The sequence below is a fragment of the Papaver somniferum genome, unplaced genomic scaffold (assembly GCF_003573695.1).
Source record: "Papaver somniferum cultivar HN1 unplaced genomic scaffold, ASM357369v1 unplaced-scaffold_132, whole genome shotgun sequence".
Taxonomy (NCBI): domain Eukaryota; kingdom Viridiplantae; phylum Streptophyta; class Magnoliopsida; order Ranunculales; family Papaveraceae; genus Papaver; species Papaver somniferum.
In genome coordinates, this window is record NW_020622381.1 from 3,088,130 (window position 1) to 3,096,166 (window position 8,037).

An 8,037-nucleotide genomic window follows, 5' to 3' on the forward strand; every position below is an offset into this window, starting at 1 on the left:
GTAATAGTGATCTTGATTTATCTAAACAGGACTAAGGATTTTATATGATTTTAAATATAAGAGCCTTAGTTGTACTCAATAATAATCTGTGATTAGCTTCTTGAGATTGATAGAGCGGTTACCAAATATATTAGACCTAAACTATTTGGATGATGATCCAAAGGATTTAAGTGCTTGAAGTCTTCACAGCGGCTGAAGAAACATAAGATAGTGGACTCTATCTTAGGATTCATGCGCGTTGGCCAGATTGGTGCTAAACGCAGGGATACAGAGGAAACTAGGTAACTAGCGGTAGTTTACTTGGTCTCAACTATATAAAGCGTGGAGTGGTATTTGTATAACGACTTAATTCTTAAAGTATTCAAAACTGGACTAGCTAGGTCTCGAGGTTTTTCTGCATTTGCGGTTTCCTCATAAACAAAATCTTGTTGTGTCTTTACTTTTACTTTCCGCTATTATAATTATTCTTTAGTTATAACTAAAAGTAAATACATTCTACGTTAATCCCAAACACTTGGGCTATCCCAATAGTTTAAGGTTCGGTTTCAGATTTATTCTATATACCAAGTGTATACTTTGCAGTTGTTATCTTCTTGATAGTCTCTGTCTATATTAGGTCACGCAAGGTATATAACTTGTAGGTTGATATCAAAAAGATTGTGGTGTACTTGGTACCCTCGTCATTTCACTTACCCAAATAAACGAGTTTATTAAATTAAAATAAGAGCCTTTGTTTGACTCAACAATAATCTCTGATTTATTTCTTGAGATTGAAAGAGCAGATAAAAAATACAAATTAGTCCTTTACTGTTTCAAAATACGAACCAAAGGAGTTGAGTGCTTGAAGTCCTCACAGCGGCTGAAGCAACTTAAGATATTGGACTCTATCTTAGGATTCAGTTGCATTGACCAAATTGGTTGTAGGCGCAGGGATACCGACGAAACTAGATAACTATGGATAGTGAACTTGGTCTCAACTATACGAAGTTGGTAGTGGTCTTTGTATAGAAAATTAATTCTTAGAGTATTCAAAGATGGACTAGGTCCTGGGGTTTTTCTGCATTTGTGGTTTCCTAGTTAACAAAATCTTGTTGTGTCCTTACTTTTACTTTCCGCAATTATAATTATTGTTGAGTTATAATTAAAAGTAAATACAATGTACGTTACTGGGTTGATCCCTATAATTTAAGGTTCTGTTTTGGATTTATTCTATATACCAATTGTATACCTTGTGGTTGTTATCTTCTTGACAGTCGTTGTCTATGTTAGATCACGCAAGGTATCAGACTTATGAGTTGATATCAAAAATATTATGGTGTACTTGGTACCCTTGTCATTTCAGATGGTATTAGAGCTTCAATGTGTGTTCTGACCAAATGCTTCGGCCATGCCAATACCACTCATAGCGCTTGTTTATCGACATGCCTTTATCTATTCATGTATCTTTGCGGAGAGATGACCACATAGACATTGAATTCCAAGTTATACAAAATATTAGAGTAAATTAATGGATACATTTTTTTTGCACATCTTTCTTGAATTTTTGACTGTTTGAAGTAAACATGAGATGATTTTTTTGCAGACTTTTTCTTAATATGACAAAGACATAAACGATGACAAGTGTTTGGAATACCTTCTCTATAACAACAGCCATTGATCAGTTACGATCACAAAAGGATATTGCCCGCTCATGCTTTAAGCCAAGTAGTGAACAACCATTCAAATGTAAAGCATGTCTCGTCTTGCAGAAGTACACATCTAAAATTGGATAGTTTAATAATGACGATTTATCGTTGTAAACAGTGTAAATAAAATCTTGTATTTGTTTATGGAATACGCGGCTTCACCAAATTGACCATATGACATACGCGATTGATCTTCAACCCCAAATTTTTTTACAATCTTACCTTTTTCGTCAACATGAACATCATAAAAGAATCTGAGGATCTTCAAGTTGTTCCCTTTATAAATAATTGAGAAGACATTGGGAATCACCAACTTCCAGACCTTTTATGCTTAACATTACGTAAATGACTCCAACAATCTCTTTTGTCAATCGACAGGGTTACTAAGGGTTTAGTGGGGACAATTGTCCCCACCAGGTTTTGTGACATTACCTATATGGGTTTGGTAGTTAGGTAATTTTAGGACATATGGGAACATTAGGAAATTGGTAAAAATAAATAAAAATGATTTCATATTCTTCTCTTAATTGCCGACAACTTTTTTCTATAATAAAGAAAGAAAAAAATTCCTCTTGCAAAGGAAAGTTGATGCTTTGGTGGACTAAATGGGTAATTAATAGTTGATGAAATTCGGTATGTTACTATATATTAAATTCAAAAATCAGATATACAATATGCTAATATGAAAATAATAATATAATTCAAAATAATTAGATAATTTTGAAACAGTCAAACCCTTCAAACAATCATGGAGTTTCTGCAAATTCATATATTTACTTTTCTAAATTTAAAATATATTGAATTTAACAAGTATTTTAATGTGTTCGGCGCCTAAAATATAGCTAAGAAAATGTGAAAAAAAATCGATCGGATTTAGATCATGACTGTTAAAATATAAATATATCCTCCCCCTCCCTTAACCAAAAGTTCCGGCTCCGTCATATTTTAAACCCAATGTCAGCACCACCAAAAAGTGTTGGGACTGTGTTAATTTGTATGTTTCCCACACTAAATATCTCTATTAAATCTCGCCTTGTTACCATATAAGATGATGTTATTTGTACTGAATAATCATTTTTTCGGTCGTATTCGATATAGTATCCCTTCGCTTCTTCATATATATCAAATTGCAATGCATTGTGTGCTATTTTCAAATTAGCAGAATTACTAGATTGAGTTAAAGTATCACAAACACCATCTGTTTTAGGTGGAAAATTGTCGGTGGTTCCATCCTATAGTTGTTTTGAATCACAATTCGAATTTTGATGCAGTCCATCCATTATTGTATTCTTAAAGAACAAGAAAAATCAATTTTAATACCATAACATGTGACCAATTGGTTAACAAATTCTTGAACAAGTTTATCAATAAGTAATAAAAAAATCTTCTTATCACACACCCGCATCCGCTAATAAAAAAAGTAGCATCAACATAATTTTCTTGTTAAAAAAAAAGACCCGGAAAGTGGCATATACGTAACATACTTGAGACTAAATAAGATTATACCTTTTCTTTTCCTCTTTATATATAACGAATTATATGACGACGAAAGGAAGGTAGGAAACGGAGAACAAACAAGGATGTGATAACGAAGATATATATCGTGTGTGTATATATATTTGGGTAGTTGAATATTTTTGTGTCATAAAGAAGTCCATTTGTGACTTGGTTTGGCTTAAGCCATATTATGATTTAGATAATTATGGTTTCCACGTCACCTGATTTCATAACCATAAGATACAATCTAAACCGATGGATAAGAAGATTTTTCAGAATTGTTTGTAAAAATAATTGTTCTATGATGCGGATCCTTCTGATCCTTAGACTAACAAACTTCAACTCGTTCTGTAGCATGTTGTGCTTCAGTAAAATATAGTATAATTGAGAAATCTAGTCTATAAATACACATCATGTCCATTTGTTCTCTCTTTCTCTCTATCTCGCTCTTCAACATCTCTCTCCTTCTCGGAGATAAGGAAAAACCTAATTGTTTCCAGTTTCTTTACCATTTCCCAAGGAGCAGGGAGCTTATGTTTGTGAACCTGATTTTGATTCCCGTAAAAATTTCTTCAACAACATAAAAAAATTATTGTGCAATTCATATAATTATTATCTCTTCAAACCACTCAGTGTTTTGTAAGCAGAGTTTATCTGAGAGGTATCGTTTGTGAACCTGATTTTGATTCCGGTAACAATATCTCCAACTTCATTTACTTTATTGCGTAATTCATATACTTGATTATCTCGTCTTATAATTTGGGAAATGTTTTCTGAATTTTCGATGTTTGTAAGAAGAGTTCTTCGATTCCTTGTTTGTAATATTGACTCACAGGTGGAAAAGAAGGTATGAACCCCAACAATTTCGAATGATTCTTGTGTTTCTTTTCATAGTTGTTCTTAGAGATTAGGGCATATCTTTTGATCCATTACTGCTACAACAGCAACCTAATCAAGCATGTTGCTAGATCTGAATTTCGGTTCCCTCAATCGATTTTTTTTCCACTGTTATTTTCATTCTGCTTGTCGAACTTCTGTTTGATTTCATCATTGAAAGCGTCCCACAAGATGTTGAAACCATAAAATCTCTGAAACATTGAATTTTACACAGGGTGAATTGATACAAGTTTCTTATTTAGTAATTTGTGTTGATCATCCGGATCAGTTACCTCTTACTTGACCCTCTCATACCTTTTTTCAGGTACCAAATTTCAAATTATTAAGTCTCTAAAATAACTTAACATCATTGCTGACATGTGTAATTTAGACAATTTTTCCGTACATGTGTGTTTAGTAAAATAATTTGAAAGTGTGTTTTTTTTTAAAACACTTCCATTTTGGCTTAGTTTTTTTGAACGATGACTGAGTGGAACTTTTAAAATCTAAAAGAATAAAAAGTTGTGGACCCACTATTATCTTTTTAGATGATGGCTTTTCATACCCTATTATCTTGTTTTAAATGATTCAAATTGCTTATTTTAATTTCTAACTAATATTTTATAAGTATTAATTGAGTGTTTATTTAATATTAATTTGATTTAGTTTCATGAAAATATACCTTTCTTTCAAAACCAATAAATTATAAAACTATTTTGGGTGATATGTCTACTTTTGTCCTTTGCTACAAAAACAACAATAAGTTTGATACATTATCAAACACAATTAACATATACTTTTTTACATCGGTCTTACCATTTAGATTATAGTTTCCCAAATGCACAATTTGTTTTGCCTCACAATATAACACAACACGACCATGCACAACACTAAAGTATTTTCTTCAAAAGCGACAAAAAGATCAAACTAAGCCTATGAATAACCATCAAATGCCTTCAGATTAATTCTGTTACTTTTACTACACTTCCAATTTTTTCTACTAGAATCACTCTTATTTTCATATTCAAAGAAAATCCAAGTAAATTTATACGACCAATTTATCAAGAAACAGGTGATAAAAATGTATACAACTAATTTCAGAAATAAGTCTAAAGAGAAGCCAAATAATATTTTTGGATAACAACCTTTGAAATAATTCAAACTTACTATGGGTTTATACAACCATGTACTTGTTTACCAAGTTTACCATGGCTTTTCACTAGATCAGGTTCCACGGTAATATAACACATTTGATAACATTCATCAAGTGTCTATATAAAGTAAATATAGAAATTTAAAGAATGCATAAAAAGCGATCCTCGTCATGCTAATAAAGCAAAAGGAGTACTGATATCATGATATACCGAATGTACACCGACTTATTCATAAAGCACTTAATCCTTCCTTTTCAATGAACCTCTTCCACAATAATCAACAAAATAAGCGTATAGTTTGCTCTATTATACTTACCTAATGCTAAAACATACGGAAGAATCTATATTTCATAATCAGATAAGATATTCAAGTCTAATACACTTAGCTAATCTCCGATACAAATAGTTTGAATTATTATCACAACGACTACAAACCTCCATAGTTTCATTAGTTTAATCAAGAAGCCACAACAGGCATAACACCCTTGAGAATAAGGGCAAGGCAAGAGACAATTCAATTAGTTGGGAAATAACTTGACTGACGGAAATACACACAAACACCCTTTCTTGTATCGGCAATTGGGAATGACCACAATTGGCACATAGCCTACTTCCTTCCTTCACAACCTCCGTACGTCAAAGAAATTTTTTAAAATTCACAAATACCTCTCAAATCTGTTAATACATGATCATACCCAGTAACACAAGCCAAAAGTGTGGTGTTGTAGTTCATTGGTATGGCCTCCCGATCTAACTTGAGTTGTAACTTAAAAGTTTCTAACCCTGCTTGAAGTACACATCGGACGCAACCGAGTGCTAATGGTTGCTTATAAGACACAACTAGGAAAAAAAACTAAATTAGAAGTATATTTACACCTGCTTGGATAGTGTAAGTATCTAACCTCGAAGCGACCGCCATTGGTCTTCGTAACAGCTATACCAGAGATTTTTGGTCCCTCAACAAAATTTCGCAGTATTTACACCTCCACATAATGAATTTGACTTCCCAATCTCTTCTTCCATCAGTGTTATGATTTTTTTTGAATAAGCATTTATCTCTTGTAAAAAGTTCGCAAATTTTGTTAAATGACACTATAAGACCCCATCTTTCGTTGTTTATTCCATCCACTATGGCCTTCATATCATCCATGATCTCTGCTCTCATCCTTTTGTATCTCATAACATGGTACCCCTTCACTTAATCCTTGCCAAGCTTTGTTGGAATGAAGTGCATTTCAGCATCCTTAGTAACATATTCTTTTTTGAGACAATTCTGTAATCGAATGTGGCTGGTGTACCAACTCCAATATTATTTGTTAAAGACTGAATCTTCTGAACTTGTAACGAAACAAATTACAATATCACCAATAGCCACACATATATCGTAAATCATACTATATCACTCCAATAAAGTAAATATAGTAAAGAAGTACAACTCACAGAGGTTTCGTCAATTAAGATCGATGGACTTCTTTTCAGTTGCAATTACAACACCATTAGCTGTTGTGCCCATCACCAAATAATATTACACATTTTTGATAGTTTTAGTAATTTTTCACTTAGATAACTAGTTTCTATCATATCTTTTACAATTGCCTTTTACATATATCTCGATTATTTAAATAAATTCATCTCATAATCCCAAACAACCAAACGATATCATTCATTTTCACAAGAGTCATAATTATTCAAACTCAAACTCGAGTCACCTATTCAAACCCCACTATTCTCCTTTCCAACTATGAAGAACATAAATAATATAAAGGTAAATATACACAATTTTGGAAAAACATGAATTGAATCCATCTCAAACAAGTTATTCTTCAAAATACTACCAGACAAATTACAAAAAATCCAAAATCTTGTCAAATATTATAAATATAACGACCTTTAGAAGACATATATCTGATTTAAATCAATAAATGATTCACAATATCAAAGTTAATACCTCCTCATTTGAAGGCGATGAGATAAAAATGCCTTTGAAGTGGCGTAGGTACCAGTATTTATGTAAAAATACATGAATAAGAAACTTATGAAATTGTAGTGACTTATTCGATCGAAGAAGAAATCACGAAAGTTATAATAACTATTTGTCATCTCTTAAAAATTGGGGATGATGAAGTATTTACCTTATAAAAACTATTACAATAATAATGTGGGTGTTATAAAGCCGTCATACATAAGAATATTTATACATTTTGCGGTGAGCATACAATTTAATCAGGTTTAAATGACATAATCCCTTAATTGACACCATACTTGGATCCAAGACTTAAAATCTTGAAATTGTAAATCTTGGAGATTATAGTTGGGTGTTAGGCAGACTAGCATTAAGTGTTATGTGATCCTCGTAATAACAATATGCTATTTCGCGTTAAAACCCCGAGGATGGTTGATTTGACCTTTGTTTTCTCGCAATAAGTGCACTATGGCCCATTGACTTGTATTGCATTTATACACAAATGTGTTGGTGACCTTTATCCAATCTATGATCCAAAGTGTATTCAAATTTATTCAGCTAACCACCTGTGGACCCTAAATTACGTGAGTTTTCTAAATTCTCCTACAACACATGAACAAGTGAAAAACGTGAAATATTATTTTCGTGTTTTGCAAATTTGGTAAAATACTAAAATTTGCATTAGTTAATGACACTTTTTTATTGGTCTTTTAAAGAATCCATAAAAATGTTATAAACCATGTTAATTAAAGAACATCAGTCATATTTTGCCTTGATTTTAATAAGTTAAGTTACATAAACATGTGGATAATATTGACGAGATAAACTGTTTTGATGCTTATTTTTTGTGCTAGTCACGTGA